General features: G+C 38.1%; 1 pseudogene; it reads right to left on the minus strand.

Annotated features, from left to right (window-relative positions):
• Positions 1–16,812: 16,812 nt before the first annotated feature.
• LOC138160932 (small ribosomal subunit protein uS7-like) lies at positions 16,813–17,413 on the minus strand (annotated as a pseudogene).
• Positions 17,414–17,994: the final 581 nt, after the last annotated feature.

Consider the following 17,994-nt stretch of genomic DNA (forward strand, 5'->3'; position numbering starts at 1 on the left):
TTCAGTTTCCTCAGCTGTGAAATGAGCTAGAGAAGGAAGTAGCAAACCATTCCAGTATCTTTGCCAAGAAAAGCCCAAATGGGGTCACAAGGAGTTAGACACGAAAACAACTGATCAGCAACAACATAATAAATGCTACATTTGAGATGTTCTCCAAATGAACGTCTAGTAGACTTGTCCAGGACTAAGGGAAGTCATAAAGGAAGACAAACACGTTTGATGATGATCTAAATAGAGTTAATAGTCAAAATCTTGGGAATGTAGAATAAAGAAGAGAAAAACTCAGTTTTCCTAGAAAAAACAGCTAAAATGAATTGGGAATAAATAGAATCAACATAGTCACTGCAAAGATAGGAAGAAAAAAGTATAGTACAATGTCACCTAGGTTACAAGAGAAGAGAATCGTCATAAGTAATCTATAGATTCTTAATTGGGAAGCTGGAAAAGGACCTTAGAGGCAATCGAGTCCAACCCCATTCTATAGGTGGGGAAACAGAGGCTTAGGGAAATGTAAGAACTCTCAGAAGTTGGATTTGAACTAAGGCTCTTGGAATGCAGAGTCAGTTTGCCTTCTTCCCCAGCCTGCTGCCTCCAACAGTGCCAAAAGTCCCAGGCAGTATTTATAATAGTTAAAAAATATATTCATTCAGTGATTAGAAATAAGACTCAAAATGCAAGTCACCTTAGAAGAGGCAACCCAAAACTACTGATTTCAGATTATTTCTAAAGGCTGATTTTGATAAGGACTCAAGGCAGAGAGGAGATAAAAGTACTGAATGCTTCAGTTCAGGGAGGGAACTTGCTGTTCATCCTTTGTTTTTGAAAAGAGGACCAATGATATCACTGCATGATGTCTTGACTTGTTCATGAATTGGATTTAAATGAAGCAGAGTTGCACAAAGTCATCAGCCTCACACTTTCTTCCAAAGTCATTGAAGTTCAGTGTTGACAAAAACCAAAATGACTAGCAATGACCTGGGAACATAGTGGATGACCTTGGCATCTTTGCTGCCCGACCAAGCTCCAAGCACCCGCTTCAGCCGCTTTCATGACCATTGGAACAAAGTGTTCTCATCCGCCCATTCTGGCAAGGAAGAATTCTCATGCTTGGGCTAGACATCCCCCTAGCTCGCCTGGTTCAGTGAGTTTGCTGAGCTCTTTACTGGCATGTGGGACCGCACATCTTGGAGCCACAGGTGAGAGCTGGGTGAAGGTGGACACCAAAGGTGCATGAGCAGCCTGGAAAAGGGCTTGGCCAGTTTGGCAAGCATCAGAAGTGCTGGGCTTCTCTGAACACCCCGTACAGCCCAGGAGGGAACTACAGACGTGGTACAGGAAGATAGGAAGGACCATATGGGGTGGGGGGGGGGACAGCAGCCTTGGAGATAAACTTTCTACTTTTATCAACTGCAAGGCCTAGCAAGGCTCATGCAGACCTTTTTAACTTTACCCCAAAGCAGTATGCACCCAACTAGTCCCTTCCTATTGCTTTCAGCAATGCCATAATTTTTCTTTCCAGTCAGGGTCTGACCCCTGGGATCCATTCTAACTCAATCTTCTCCTTCACCCCAAAATCCAATCAGTAACCAAATTTTCTTCAAAAGTGTTTTATTGATGTTCTTTTTAGAAATCAATGTCATTTTCTTTTTTTTTCTTTTTTTGGGGGGAGGGCAATTGGGGTTAAGTGACTTGCCCAAAGTCACATGGCTAGTAAGTGTGTCAAATGTCTGAGGCTGGATTTGAACTCAGGTCTTCCTGACTCCAGGGCTGGTGCTCTATTCACTTTGCCACCCAGCTGCTCCCAAAATGTTTTTAAATTTTATTGTACCTTTTTTTCTTTTCTATCATCTTTATCCATTCTACCTACCCAGCGAACCCCCACACAGAGAAACATTTAAAAGAAAAAGAGCCATCCATCAAACCAACCGATATTTCAGCCATATCGGATAGCTCATTCAACATGTTACACCCGTATTACCCACTTCTTCAGAGAACGAAGGAGCAAAAGCCATTTTCTCAACTCTTCACTGAGACAAAGCTCGCTTATGACTTGTGTAACATTTAAATTCGGGTCTTTATCACTGTTCTTTCTGTTCACACATTTACATTGCTGTAGTGATAGTGCATATTGTCTCCCTACTCCCGCTTACTTCATTCTGCATCAGGTCATTAGGCTCTTCCCATGGTTTCTGAATCCCTCCTATTCATCACTCTTTGGGTGAAGCAGTATCCTATTATACTCATAGTTTGTTTAGCCATTAGCCAGACTTTGTTTACAATTCTTTGCCATTATAAACTGTGTTGCTGTGAATATTTCATTGCACATGGAACTTGCACGTTTGACTTTGACAGCAGGATCTTTGAAACAGAGGTAAGAGACTTTTTTTTAAGTGTAATTCCAATTCCCTCCCTCTAGAATCATGGGGAGAATCCACAGAAGTTTTTTCTCTCTCTTTCTTATGGCATTTTATTTTTTCAATTATATGTAAGGATAATTTTTAGCATTCAGTTTTACAAGATTTTGAGTTCTAAATTTTTTCCCCTCTCTCCCTCCTTACCCCTCTTCCTAAAATGGTTAGATATTTGGATATTTGGATAGAGGTTATATATGTGCAATCATATAAATATGCAATCATATAAAACTTATTTCCATATTAGTCACAGTTGTGAAGAAAGAAATAGACCAAAGGGGAAAAACCATGAAAAAAGGAACATTTAAAAAATCATAATAAATTTTAAAAAATAAACAAGTGAAAATAGTATTCTTCAATCTGTACTCAGAGTCCCTCAGTTTGGTTGTTCTTTGGGCATAGTTGCAAATTGCTCTCCAGAATGGTTGGATCACTTCACAACTCCACCAACAGTACATTAGTATCCCAATTTTCCATATCCTCCCTAACATTTGTCATTTTCCTTTTTTGTCATATTAGCCAATCTGATAGGTGTGAGCTGTTACCTCAGAGTTGTTTTTATTTGCATTTCTCTAATCAAAAGTTCTTCATATGGCTATAGAGAAAACTTATCACACACTGAATTATTGAGTATCAGCACTTCTTACCCTTCTTTATTTTATATGTTCCACCGATCTAAATTTTATTTAGAAATAAAAAAAATTTCTATTTTTTAGCAAGTACTAACTTTTTATCATTATTCCTACATAATATAATGTAAGGCCTAGAAATAGTTTCCACCCTTCATTCTTCTTTTTAAAAATTGTTTTCTCTTGAGAGTCTAGACCTCTAATTGTTCCAAATTAATATTGTGACTATTTTGTCTTGCTCAATAAAGTATGCCCTTGGTAAGCTGATTAGCATATTAAATTTGTAAATCAATTTAGGCAGGATTATCTTTTCCATTATATTGGCATGACCCAACCACGAGTGACAAATATTCCTTCAATTACTTGTCATGGCTATTTCTTTAGTGAGGCAATAGAGAGCTAGGCCTGAAACAAGTTAAAAGTGTTCCTTGTCTTCCCTCAGCTCTTACTGACTGTGTGATGCTGGTAGGTCATTTTCACCTTTCAGTGCTCTAGGCAACTCTAAGAGTCCAAATTTCAGGGAAGATGCCGACCAGTGTTGGTACAGGGAGTTTCCTCATCTGGGAGTTCCCTATATCAATGAAGTCATAGATTCAATCCCTATCCTTATCCTCTTTACCACCTTGCCTCAGTTACCTTTTTACACCAAAACTTCTCTAATATAGATAAGAAACTTACCTTCAACAGAGTCTTAGGGAGCTACTTGGCACATTGAGTGTCTCAGCAGGGTTTCTATAGTTAGTCTGTATCAGTAGCAGAACCTTAACTCATACCTCTCTGACTCAAAGAAAGAACATTTGGGAATTAATTCTTAGGAAGATAGAATCTAAGAATTGGCAGGAATTGCTTAGCATTTGATTGTACCTGTACTTAGGACTCTTCGAGGAAATTTCCCAGGACTTGAGTCTTACCAGACAAAACTAACTAAAATTACATCACCTTTGCAAACCAATTAAAACTTATTTTTCTACATATATGGGTTTAGTGTATGTGTATGTATTTGTGTGTGTGGATGTGAGTGAATATATGAGAGAGAGAGAAAGAGAGAGAGAAGGAAAGAAGCATCAAACACCTACAATGTGCCTCGTATTTTGATAATCATTTTACATGTATCTCATCTGATCCTCACAAAAACCTTGGGAGGTTATTGGGAGGTGATATTACTATCCCTACTTTACAGATGAGGAAACTGAGGCTCTTGTTGTTTAGTCATTTTTCAGTCTTGTCTGATTCTTCATGACCCCAATTTAGGGTTTTCTTGGTAAAGAGACTAGATTGGTTTGCCATTTTCTTTACCAGCCCATTTTGCAGACGAGGAAACTGAGGTAAACAGGGTGAAGTGACTTGTCCAGGGTCACATAGCTAGTAAGTGTCTGAAGCTGGATTTGAACTCAGATCTTCCTGACTCCAGGCCTGGATCTATCTCACTGTGCCACCTGGCTGCTTAGGTAGGCAGAGTCCCCATAGGGAGAACCACTTATCTACTATTGACATTGTGTGTCAAACTTATGGTAATTAACTTTAAGGGATACAGAATCTTATAACAGGCTGTCCCAATTTGAAGTCTTAGTTACAAGATTTGGAATCAATTCCAATCATCCTGTGATTTTACCTATTTTCAATTTCTACTTAAATCAAAACCCAAAATTTGGTTTGGTTTTGTGACTCTCTATCCAAAGTCCTGCCTGGAGCCACTTCGATGATTACGTGAAATCCACGGTAAGCAGTTAATCACTGGCTTCACAAGAACCACAGGTCGTCCTGAAGCAGGATGTGGACACTGAGTTTTCTGCTCTCAAGGAAAAATTCACGCATGCTGAGAGGCTCAGTACCTCTGCATGCCAGGGTCTCACAGCTCCTCTTCCCTGGGACTATTTTAAATTCCCTCAACATTTCCCTTTAGCTCTTGCTGAGAACACTGCAACCATAATTCTATACAGTTAGTGCCTAGAATAACCAGTGGTTAGGGCTGTCAGAAGTCTTTACCCTGGGACCCCAGTGGAGCGTGAAGTGATTTGGAGTCCTGGCCTCATGGCAGCCCTAATCAGTGCCTTTTATAGGATCATAGATTTAAAGGCAGAAGGGGGCATTAGATAGAGGCCATTTAGTCTTCCCCCTTCCATTTTATAGGGGAGGAAACTGAGGTCCAAAGGAGTTAAATGAACTCCTTAAGGTCACACAGCTAGTGTTTGAGGAAGGAGTTGAACACAGGCATTTCTTACTCTAAATTCAGTATCCAATTCACTATGCTACACTGCATATGTTTACTTAGAGATCTTCAAAGAATTTACTTAAATACTACTACTCCCCATTAAAATAATGTTATTTGCATAATATTATGTCAACTGCTTAGCAATATTTAGTGTTTTCCTCACTCTTTCTATATGTAACAGAACCAAATTCTTTCCTATGTAATGTGAAAGTAGCAACATGACTCCAGTGGGAAGGGATAGAGTGAAAAAAAAAAACAAAAAACGGAACTGTTGAAAAGATAGCAACTTTGTCCAAAGGAGTGTTTTGATCATTCCAAGACTAGGTCATGGTATTGTATTGTATTGTATTGTATTGTATTGTATTGTATTGTATTGTATTGTATTGTATTGTATTGTATTGTATTGTATTGCATTGCATTGCATTGCATTGCATTGCATTGCATTGTATTGTATTGCATTGCATTGCATTGCATTGTATTGCATTTATTGCATTGCATTGTATTGCATTGCATTGCATTGCATTTATTGTATTGTGTTTATTTTAATCATCCATTGGTTTATTGATTTTCTTAGGAAGAATGGAAGAGAAAAGAGTAGAGTAGAGGAGCCACTGGCATGGTGCCCAGTTTAACACTTTTAATGACCTAAGTGGGGTTTTTAAACTTGCCTTTGTTGTTAACTGGTTTCAATCATGTCTGACTCTTTGTGACTCCATGGGCCATATATAACGTGACAGACATTTCTACCTTCCACTATCTTGCAAAGTCTGTCCAAGTTCATAGTCATTGATTCCCTGATACTTTCTACCCATCTCATCCTCTGCCATCCCCTTTTCCTTTTGCATTCAATCTTTGCCAGCATCAGGGTCTTGTCCATTGAGTCCTGTCTTCTCATTATATGACTAAAGTTTTTAAGTTTCAGCTTCAGTATTTGACCGTCCAGAGTCTTTTAACTTCATGACTGCCATCACCAATCTTCACTGATCTTTGAGCCCAAGTATATAAAATCTTATAACACTTCCATTTCTTCTTCTATTTGCCAGGAAGTGATGGGACCAATTGCCAAGATCTTAGTGTTTTTGATGTTAAGCTTCACCTAGCAGTCATTAATACAATAGACACTGGATAACCCTATGGTTCCAGTATCTTTACCAAGAAAATTCCAAATGGGGTCAATGAAGAGTCAGACTGGAAAATGACTGAAGGACAACAAACCCTATAGTAGGAACCTAAGTACATGGAGCCCCAGAGGTAGGGTGGAACTGCTAAAGGAGAAAGAGAATAGCGAAATAACTTACAGGTTCCTGGAGAAGCCAGAGTAAACATATATATGGATTCCGCCCTGCTTCCAGAGGCAGGATGGTACAGCGGGTAGAATTCTAGACTTAGGATCAGGGAGATTTAGGTTCAAAGCAGCTCTCTGACACATACTATGGGTGTAATCCTAGTCAAGTCCCTGTTTCCTCACTTGTAAAATGGGGATAATAATATGAAGATTATAACTACTTCATATGATTGTTGTGAGAATAAAATGTGATAATGTTTATAAAGTGCTTTGTAAACTTTGAAGCCACATTAAGTGTGAGCTCTTATTATACCGATCTCTCCTCTCAGGCTTTCCCTTACTCATCTAATGAGCTGCCATCCAGTAGGTATGAAGCATATGGACTTAGCCTGTTGCTTAACAAACTCAAGCTGTGGTTGGGGGTGGGGTTGGGGGGGCAGTAAATAATTATGCTAATTAACAGGTTAGGTGGGGGGGGGGGACATGATGTTATTCCCATGGAATGCTCTGAGAAGCTGGAAACACTTAACTGTGAAAACTACATGTGGTCAAATAACCAATAATTTGCTTAAGAAACCCACATCTGGTTTGCCGGCTAAAAGCAGGGGTTAATAGTTTGTCAGGGCAGCCAGTGGCAGTGAGCAGCTCTATGATAAACACCAAAGCTTTAACGGCAGGAAATAGACTTGTTCTCGTAGCATAAGCATTTACATTGGCTGCTCACCAGGATGAAACATAAAAAGGGGCTTGTTTGGTTTACCCTCTTCATTCTTTGCTTTCTAACACAAATTTCCAGCATGACTTTCATGCATGTCTATTTGAGGATGAGGAAAGTGAATGCACACACCTGAGTCTTGGTGATAACATTTCTACTGTGATCGTCCACCCAAAGGCTATTGCAACAGAACAGAACAAGAGAGGAGTGTGGCTAAACAATCTCAGCAAAACAATTTATTAGCAAGGTCGTGTGGCAGAACCAGAAATACAATATGCACAATGACAACAAAAATGCAAATGGAAAGATCAACACCAACAAATACCAACAAAATTAATACTAACCAATTAATACCAACAAAAAAATGCAACAAAAAATCCTGAAACTGAACACTGTGTAATTATCACAATGAAGCTTGTCAACAAGGAAAAGATCAGAGAATGAACTTCCCCTTTTTTGCAAAGGTAGATTATGAACATGGAATACTGCATTTGCTACCAGTCCATTGTGTTCATTAGTTTTGTGGAACTTTTTTCTTCTCATTTTAGTTTATTTTATTTTTGTTTGTTACAAGTTTTGATTCAGTGGAGGAGGGGGGAGGGATACATTTAAAAATGAAGGTGGTGGCAAAACAATATATAACAGTAAAAAGAGGGAAAATTTAAGTAGGCCTTATATAGCAACTCTTTTTTGTAATGACAAAGAATTGGAAATTGAGGGAATGCCCACCAAATTGGGGAATAGCTAAACAAGTTGTGGCATATGATTGTGATGAAATACTATTGTGCTGTGAGAAATGATGAACAGGATGATGTCAGAAAAACCTGAGAAGACTTATATGCACTGATGCAAAGTGAAGAGAATGGAACAAGTTCACAGTAACAGCAATATTTTAAGGATGATCAACTGCAAAAGACTCAGCAACTCTAATCAAGACAATGATCGGACAGTTACAAAACACCTTTGATGAAAAATGCTATCCACTTCCAGAGAGAGAACTGATGAACTCTGAGTGCAGATGGCAGCATACTTTTTTCACTCTATTTTTGTGGGGGTTAGAGGTAGGGTTGTGTTTTCTTTTGCAATATGATTAATATGGAAATGTTTTTCATACCTTCATATATATACTCAATATCATATTGCTTATCTTCTCAAGATGTAGATGAAGAACAAAAAGGTGGGAGAGAATTTAAAACACAAAAATTTTTAAATGAATGTTAAAAATTTAAAACATAATTGGGAAATCTTTTTCAAATAAATAAATTATTTAAAAAATTTTTTTAATCAAAATGGGCTTTTGCTTGTGAGAAAAGTTTATGGTCATTAAAAGAGTTTAACAATTTTACTGAGGCAATCCAGAGCACTGTCCTCCTTCTGTCTAATTCTGGACCAACTAGTCTATCTATTCCATCTGTCCCAGATTATATATATATATATATATATATATATATATATATATATAAGGGCAATTTCTACAGCTTTTCCCTGAAACTTTATGTTGTAATCTGGGCAACTAACATTCTGCATCCACTTGCTTTTTCCCATGTGAATGATCTGGTAAAAATCTTTAGAATGATTATGAATCTCTTTCTGGAGGCCCTGCAAGTTCCTAGAATTTAATTCAAAGAGCAAACAATCATATGAAAATGGGAAGATACAGGTGACCTAATTATCCATAGGAAAACATTCTTTATCTTGGTCTATGTGCTTGCTCTAGACCATCACAGTGGTAAACACCTTTATGGAGCATGTCTGCCTTTGCTTATGCCTTGACTGCTGATTATGATCAAATGGGTGTTGGACAAAGTTATCTCTGTAATAATATCTTTTAAGGAATCTTGAATAATTTTTATGTATTGATAAAAAACAATTTGCTGAAAAAGAGCCTTTGAGGCAATGTTTTGCTTTACCATATCAAATGTGAGGGGTTTTATTGTTGCTATTTTTTCTTTTTATGTTCATTTTTCTTTATTATGATTTTTTAAAAAATAATTTGTTTACTTTCAGCTTACAAGATTCAGTTCTACAATTCCTTGAGTTTCTGTTGTTATTTTTCTACAAGTAACAACAAATAAGCATTGCAGCATCTTATACTATTTACGTTTTTCAATCAATATATAATGATAAAAACTTAGTCCAAAGTGGAATATTACTTACCAAAACCTCCCTGTTCTCTACTAAAACTCTTGTCAAAGTTGTCCTTGATATATGCATAGATGAGTCTCATAAAGATTTTTGTACAGATGGGGAAATGGAAATATAGGTTGCTTTTCTCTTGGTCATTTTTTTTTTTTTGCACAATACCAAACATTTGATACTCTTTTTTAAGCTTTTGATTTTCTAAGTAAGGAAAATATGTACCAGATGGCCAGTGCCCCTTCTTTTCCTGTTGCCTTTTCCTGTGTGTCTTAGACCTAAGGAGTTCACGTTCTTTAAATTTTGTTCATGTCTTCCATTTAATTAGTACTAATGTTGACTTAGAAAGGGCTTTGGTTCATCATAGCTACTCTGCTTTTCATATGTCATTATTTGTGAAGATGGAGTTGCTAAAGAGAGAGAAACAGTGGCTGGTACATCATGGAGAGAATAAATGGGAGAGAGGGGTGTCCTCTGTAAGAATTTTATAAGGATCTATCTAGGTTTCAGTAGCTATATTCAAGACAACCTTATTAAGCGTTACACTTTTAGAACTTCCCAAAGCAGAGTAAAGAACACATGAATCTAAGGGTTCTCCTTATGCAAATATTGAGCAGACACTAGCTTGGCAGTCTGGTGGTGGCCGGGCTTCGAATTTCAGTTATTAACCCCTTTTATGTCATTGTTTCCTTCTACTTGTATACATGTGTCCATAGCTATAGATATATAAACATATATCTTTATTTCCATATAAATATGTATAAATCTAAATCTCTATAGATGTTTATATATTTCTGCATATATATATACATATATATATACACATAATCAAATACACCCACATATCCCAAAAGTCTTACTTCAATTTTAAACTTTAATGTACCCTATATGTTAGCAGCAAAAGAAACATACAGTGTGTTTCTTCCTATGGTAGAATACACAAAGCATGTTGAGGAGTCCACATCAAAACTACATGATAAGATAACCAGAAACTATGGACTGGATGATGAAGGAAGACAAAGGAAGAATGTGAGGATGGTGAATAGGATTAGGAAACCTTGTTCTGTAGGAAGAAGCGCTTTCAAACATCCAAGACAAAATTTCACAGCCTGTAAATTCAGCAAGTTGATTGGGGACATCTTCTGATCAAGAAACATTCTTCATTCACTTAGGTTTTCCCATTTGGTTGATTAGGTAAAACTGTTCTGCATATTTACTTACTTCTTCAAAGAACCTCTGAGATGTTGCAGATTTGATAAGGCTTGAGAAAAATAAAATCATATCAGGATATTTGGCCGACGTAATCGGTACTATTCCTCAGCATAAAAATCAGTGTATTTTGTTCAAATGCTTTATTAATTTCTGATTTACATCATTCATTTCCACCAGATTTTGAGTTATAAATTTTCTCCTCATTTTTCCCCTACCCACCACCCCAAAATAGCAGTCCCACAGGATATCCACTCCTCCAATCTGCTCTCTCCCATATTTTCTCCCAAACCCCTTTCGACTTTTCCAGTGGATCTCTATGCCCCAGTGCCTGTATATCTTATTTCCCAATTACATGTAAAATAGTATGAATAATAGTATATAGATAGATAGATAGATAGATAGATAGATAGATAGATAGATAGATAGATAGATAGATAGATAGATATATGATTTTAAAACTTTGAATTCCAGGTTCATTCCCTTCCTCCCTTGTCACCCACCCTTACTAGGAAGATAAGCAGTTCAGTATAGGTTGTACATGTGTGGCTAATGAAAAACAATAACATAGTAGATATATTGTAAAAGACTGACTATATTTCCCTCATATCTCACCTCCCACTTGTTCTATTCTCTGCTTTGATCCCATCCCTTTTCAAAAGTGGGTGCTTCCAACTTCCCTCCCCCCCCAACCTGCCCTCCCTTTCATCATCCCTCCTCTCCTCCCCTTCCCTCCCCTACTCTCCTGGAGGGTGCGATACCCTATTTAATGTATATTTCATTCCCTCCCCAAGCCAAATTCAATGGGAATAAGGTTGACCCATTCCCTTTTGCCTTCCTATTCTTCCCCTCCATTGTAACCATTTTCCCTTGCCTCTTCTATATGAGATAGTTCACCCCATTCTGTCTTTCCCTATCTCCTCTCATTATATTCCTCTCACCTCTTAATTTTACCTTTTAAGTATCATCCATTCCTGTTAAAGTGGTCCTGTGCTCTCTATGTATATCTGTAAACATATATACACACATTTGCATATGTATTCATATGCCCATATACACTCATATATTCCCTTCAACTACTGAGAAAAGTTTCATAAGTTATAATTATTGTTTTTCCATGTAGGAATGTTAATAGTTCAACTTTGATAAGTTCCTTATGATTTCCTTTCCCCATTTACCTTCTCATGCTTCTTTTGCTTCTTGTATCTGAATGTCAAATTTCTATTCAACTCTGGTTTTTTTCAGCAAGAATGCTTGAAAGTCCTCTATTCCACTGAATAACCATATTTTCCCCTGAAACATGATACTCACTTTTGCTGGGTAGGTGACTCTTGGTTTTAATTCCAGATCTTTTGACCTTTGGAATATCATATTGTAAGCCCTTCAATCCCTCAGTGTAGAAGCTACCAGATCCTGGCTTATCCTGATTGTGTTTCCACAATATTCAAATTGTTTCTTCCTGGCTGCTTGTAATATTCTCTCCTTAATCTGGGAATTCCAGAACCTGGCGATAATATTCCTAGGAGTTTTCTTTTTGGGATCTTTTTCAGGAGGTGATCAGTGGATCCTTTCAATCTCTATTTTGCCCTCTGGTTCTAAAACATCAGGGCAGTTTTCTTTGAGAACTTCCTGGAGGATGATTTCTAGATTCTTACTTTGATCATGGCTTTCAGGTAGTCCAATAATTTTTAATTATCTCTCCTGGATCTATTTTCCAGGTGAGGGATGAGATATTTCACCTTGCCTTCTATTCTTTCATTTGTTTGGATCTGTTTAACAGCATCTTGATTTCTCATAAAGTCATTAGCTTCCATTTGCTCCAATCTAATTCTGAAGCAATGATTCTCCTCATTGAGCTTTTGAGATTCTTTTTCCATATGGCAAATTTGGCTTTTTAAGGCATTCTTCTCCTCATTGCCTTTTTGCACCTCTTTTGCCATTTGATTTAGTCTATTTTTAAGGTGTTATTTTCCTCAGTCAGGCTGTTAACTCTCAGTTTGTAATTTTCTTGCATTGTTCTTATTTCTCTTCCCAATTTTTCCTCCACTTCTCATATCTGCTTCTTAAAGTCCTCTATGGCCTGTAACTAGATCGTATTTTGCTTTGGAGCTTTTGGTGCAGGAGTTCTGACTTCACTGTGTTTCTCCTGTTCCATGCTTTGCTCCTTTTTGTCCCCAAAATAGGAGTCTAATGTTGGAATCTTCTGTCTGCTTTGTTTCCTTTGCCTGGTCATGTCGCCCCTCAATCACTTGAACCCTGGTCTTTTTGCCACAGTAGGACTCTGCCACCAAACAGGGGAGCTTTCGTCCCAAATGCTGGTGCTGGAGGTATTAGATGGGTGCCCTTTCTGAGGTCTCCACATGCTCTGGCAAGCTGGACACACACCCCAGGACCTCCACCCTAGATTGCAATCCAGATCCAAGCAGGTTAAAGCAAGAGCGATTACCCCTCAGACTGGTGCTTGGTCCCCCTACAGTCTGCAGGCCAGGAGCTGAAGCTGCCACCTGGTGCTGGCTGGCTGTGCCGGAATTTCAGTGGCTTCTCGCCCCAGGGGTAAAAGCCAACTTACTCCCACTTACTGGGTCCCAAAGTCCAGATTGCACTGACCTCTCACTTTGTCCTTCGAATCTATGTGTTGATAAATCTGGAAATGGCCATAGCTGCTGCTGATCTGGAGTCCCTCCAGCCTGTGGCAGGTCAGGCCCGCCCTGAGGCTAAAGCCTCTGTGTGGGGCTGGGCTCAGCTCCCAGAGCGCTGCACTGGCTGATTCCTGCCTGCCTGCCGGGCTTTCATCAGTGGGAGGTTAGCTTCTCTGTGTCATTTTGTGGGTTCTGAAGCTCCAAAGTTTGTTTAGAGTCCCCTTTTTACATGGATTGGAGAAGGTGGAAGCCAGAGCAGTGCAGAGGTCCTGCTTCTACTCTGCCATCTAAAAAAATTTTGTGTATCTTAACAGGGAGACATAGGCCTAGCTGAGTTTTGGGGGTTTTTTTTTTTGCAATTTTCTTTCTTAGATAGTTGGTGGAGGAAAGGAGAACCTGTGGCCTCAAGGACACATGTGACCCTCTAGATCCTCAAGTGCAGCACTTTGACTGAATCCAAACTTCACAGAACAAATCCCCTTAATAAAAGAATTTGTTCTTTAAAACTTGGACTCAGTCAAAAGGCCACCCCTGAGGACCTAGAAGACCACGTATGGACTCAAGGCTGTACATTCCCCACCCCTGGATAGTTTGTAATGAGATCTGTGACATAGCACTTTGTCATACACAAAGGTAAAACTTGAATAGGAAGGTTGACAACTATTCCCTCCATGTTAAATTAATTGTGAATGTGGATACTGAACCAAATGCATTTGAAACTGATTTAAAGGAGGGTTAAACTGGAGCATCTAAGTAGAAAATAGTTTGAAAAGGCATCTTATAGTTAATGTACTAGGTAAATAGGGATTTAATATCAGAATGGTATTAACAAAGATGTTTGGTTTACAGAATGACACATTTTCCCTCTGCTAATCCCTTCCTTCAAGCTTGACAGTAACCACAGAGACCAATTATGGAATTAAAATTAATTCACATTTTTCAGTGTTAGTCTAAAGCCAACAATTTTCTGAAATCCTTCTGGGCAGTTGGGGGATTACTTTCTAAAGAAAATGTTACAGACTTAAGGAAGTGTTATGATTTCCAATAGATATTTCCCTTTATATTGAAATTTTCCTTTTTGTACCTGAAGACCTAGGGATCTTTTTTTCTTTTTGTTTCTAAATTTTCCCCAAAGACGAGACTTTCATTGGAAACCAAGGAGAGAGAATGTTGGCAGCCAAGGAGGGAGCCCAGTAGTAGGAGCCACAGAGAATATCTGTTCTCTGGAGAAATGGACTTTGGTGATGCTGGGCTTGAAAGTTGCCTAGGGAACGACACATTAACCAGCCCTTAAGCAAGGAAAAAATCACTATTCCTATCGGTCTGGCCAAGGGAAAAAATGTACTGTACATGCCCATGTCCCAAGAGCCTAAAGAAAGTCATTCAGTCATTGAGCTTGACTGGAAAAATCTATTTCATGCCTCTTAACTTTCTAAAATTGTGTTTGATTTTCTTGAGAATATGTGTCTCTAAACCCAGGGGAACTGTTATTTGCAAATGCTTAAATACTTAAGTTCTATCAGTTTTGTCATCTGTAGGGTGTGGGGACAGAGCAAAGGGAGAGTGGCACATGAAGAAAACAAGATAGCTAGAGGTGTTATTGGTAATTTTGCATCTATGAAAAATTGATGGCATTCTATTCATCGGATAATTTGGAGAAGTAACTGTAAAATCTTTGCTCCTAGGTAGATCTGAGTTTTTAACTGGAATCTCCTTAACCTTATACCTTTATAATTGAGTCAGGTTTTTCTCTATTCCTCCCTTTTCATGTTTCAAACCACTTCTTCACTTTGCAATCTTTGATCAGTTAAACAATTTCAGATAAAAAACTTTAGGCTTCAGTAATTCCTGGAAACTTTGTGCTTTTTAAGCACTGGATAATTTTCACCTATGGGTAATTGTGAACTTCAGTTGGTATAATTAGCATACTTCTGAAGGAAATGGGTTGATTCTTGATCTATGCTTGCTTTAGCATAAGAACTCCCAGTATGGAAATTCCCTCTATTGATTCAAGTAGGCAACTTGAATCTGAAGGTCTGAAGCCTATAGTCATAGAGAGTTGCCTGGTGGTACTGAGAGGTTTAATGTCTTGCCTTATGGTCATGCAGCTATAATGAATTAGAGATAGAACTTGAACCCAAGTCTTTCTGGCTTCCTCTATCTACTATGACACACTGCCTCTCTGTTTAAAATACTTAAAATTTTGCAAATGCCTATTATAATACTCCCCAAATCAGTATGTATAATAAGTGTTTATATTTGTATGTGTATATATATGTACATATATGTATGGGTGTGTGTATATACACATATAGCTATATTGAGTATATTTTATATAAGTACCAAAGCTTACTAAACAGTCCCAATAATTTTCTTTGAAAAACAATTTATTGTTTTGAATTTGCTAAACACCAACAAGCATGAACATTTCCATATGCAAATTAGGACAGAATAAGAGAATTGTATTAGAAGCCAAGAATCTCAGCTATGTCTAGCTTTCTTTTTTATTTTAAGCACACAATAAATTCTACACATTAGTTCCCAGTTTATCCTGATTTCCTGACTCTCTGAATTTCTCTCTGTTCTCCTCTGCTTAGTCCCTTAAATACTCCATTGATATCCTTTTCTTCCTTTCTTTTTCTTTCTGGAATCACTGTCACTACCCTTTCCCCCAACGCTTCCACACCCCTACCCACACATACCTTAAACCCTCTTCCCTTTTCTCGCTGCCTTCCTATTTCCTTGCTTCACTTAATAAATTTCTACCACAATTTTTTTTTGTGTTTATATGTTCAACCCTCCTTTGCCTGGGTCAGATAGTAAGATTCAGTAGATGCTCTCTCCCTACCCATTCCTCCATTTATGTGAACCCAAGTTATACAAAAATAATAGGTTCATCCTGCTTCTTTCTCATCTCGTCCCTAGAGTACCTAATGTTCATCCCCCTTTCTTTCTTCTTTTAAAATCTATAGTATGGGATGAAACTACCTATAGGATCTCTGTTCATCTTGTTTTACCCCCTTTATGATCCTAGAAGACAAAGAGATTCTGAAGGGACTTTTTCCCTTTTACAATGTGTGTCATGGTTATTCATCTTCTTCTAATTCCTCAGATACATTTACATTTCTGTTTCTTTTGCCTTGAGTTTTCATTTCCAAGCTTATACACAGTTCTCTTCATCCAGAATGTTTCAAAATCCTCTTTTCTGTAAATTGTTCATCTTTCCCATTGTAGGATTATACTCAGAATTTCAACATAAGGTCTTCTTGGTTGTGAGTCTTCTTTTCCATTAGTATTCCATTCCAAGATTTTCTTTCCTTTATAATAATATCAGTGCATTCTTGTGTCACTCTGACTTTGGTTCCTTGGTACTTAAATTATTTTACGCTATGTGCAAAACTTTTTCTTTAACTTGAAAGTTCTAGATTTTGGCTATGGTATTCCAAGTTATTATTAATTTAGAGTTTCTTTCTAAGAGTAACTACTAGATTTTTCTTATTTTCACTTTTTTTTAAACAAGGACCCTGCCCCCACTATGGGTGAGAGAGCATTTATTGTTGACAGGGGACACTAAGATCAGTGGTAAGATTTGTCCACACATGCCAGCTCATCCTTCTTGATGGCATAAGAGGTGGAAGAGAACTTAGCAGCACTGAGAGCTCATTGGTCAGACACTATGCTATGGTCTTAATGTTCTAGAAGGCAGTCTCTCAGGTACCTGTGCAAAGAAGCCAGATAGCCTGGTTCACCTGCCAGAGGTATGTGGGACACATTCACTGCCTGGTCCCTCACAGTCCCTACTCACCCAATTATGGTAGAGTCCTCATGGGTACCACTGTGGATGGCATTCACAAGAATTTGCAGTAGGTTTTCTCTCTTGAGCAGAGAGATTACTTCAAAGGTATGTTTGACGATGTGCATGGGAAATGAGCTCCTTGCCATTGTTGCAGTTACGCATTATAAGGGCATTGCTGAGACATTACACAATGGGTCACTGGTTCTTGCAAAAGCACTTGGTCCCTACCCTGTAGAGAAGATACCTGGCATACTTCTTCATTGTGATGTAATCTTGCAGAGAAATATCATTGATCTGCACATCATCTGTGTTCTACTTGTTAAATAGCTGAATGTTGGGGGTCTCAGCCCTAGCAGGCACTCTTGTCTCCCACTCAACCATATCTGTCTTCAATCCTCTCTGGGGTCCACTGGGCTTTTGTGATTTCTTGAAATATGGCATTGTGAGGCTGTCTCCCACATGTAGCATGGGGGTGTCATCATATGGTTTTGAAGGGAAGAAGAGTAGACATCTCTAGCCTCTTCTCCCTGTAAAGCCAAGCACAAGCAGCTTTCCAGAAGAATACTCCTGTGAATGGCTTTAAAGGTTCTGATTACATAGTATATTGAACACTCTATTTATTCAATAACAAATCAGAGCGAAACATTCACAGTAAATCAAGGTATAGCATTCACAATGTTACAACTTATCACAGAAAATCAAAATACAACATTCACAATGTCATAATAACTCAACAACTTGTCCCTAAATGGCCACATAGTTTTCACCAAAATGGTCACATAGTTTTGAACAAAGTACAATCATTTAGTCAATCAATTACTTGGTAACTCAATCATAAAGTAAAAAAGGTCAATGTGATTAAGTAAGCATTAACTATCAACATATATGTTACTACTCTGCTGATTATGGAAAATATTTTTCAGGGTCATCTAAACATATATTTAGGGCAGCCTTGATGAGGG

This window comes from Petaurus breviceps, unplaced genomic scaffold (genome assembly GCF_028583685.1).
Source record: "Petaurus breviceps papuanus isolate PSGF00001 unplaced genomic scaffold, PetGlider_PUasm1.0 183, whole genome shotgun sequence".
NCBI lineage: Eukaryota > Metazoa > Chordata > Mammalia > Diprotodontia > Petauridae > Petaurus > Petaurus breviceps.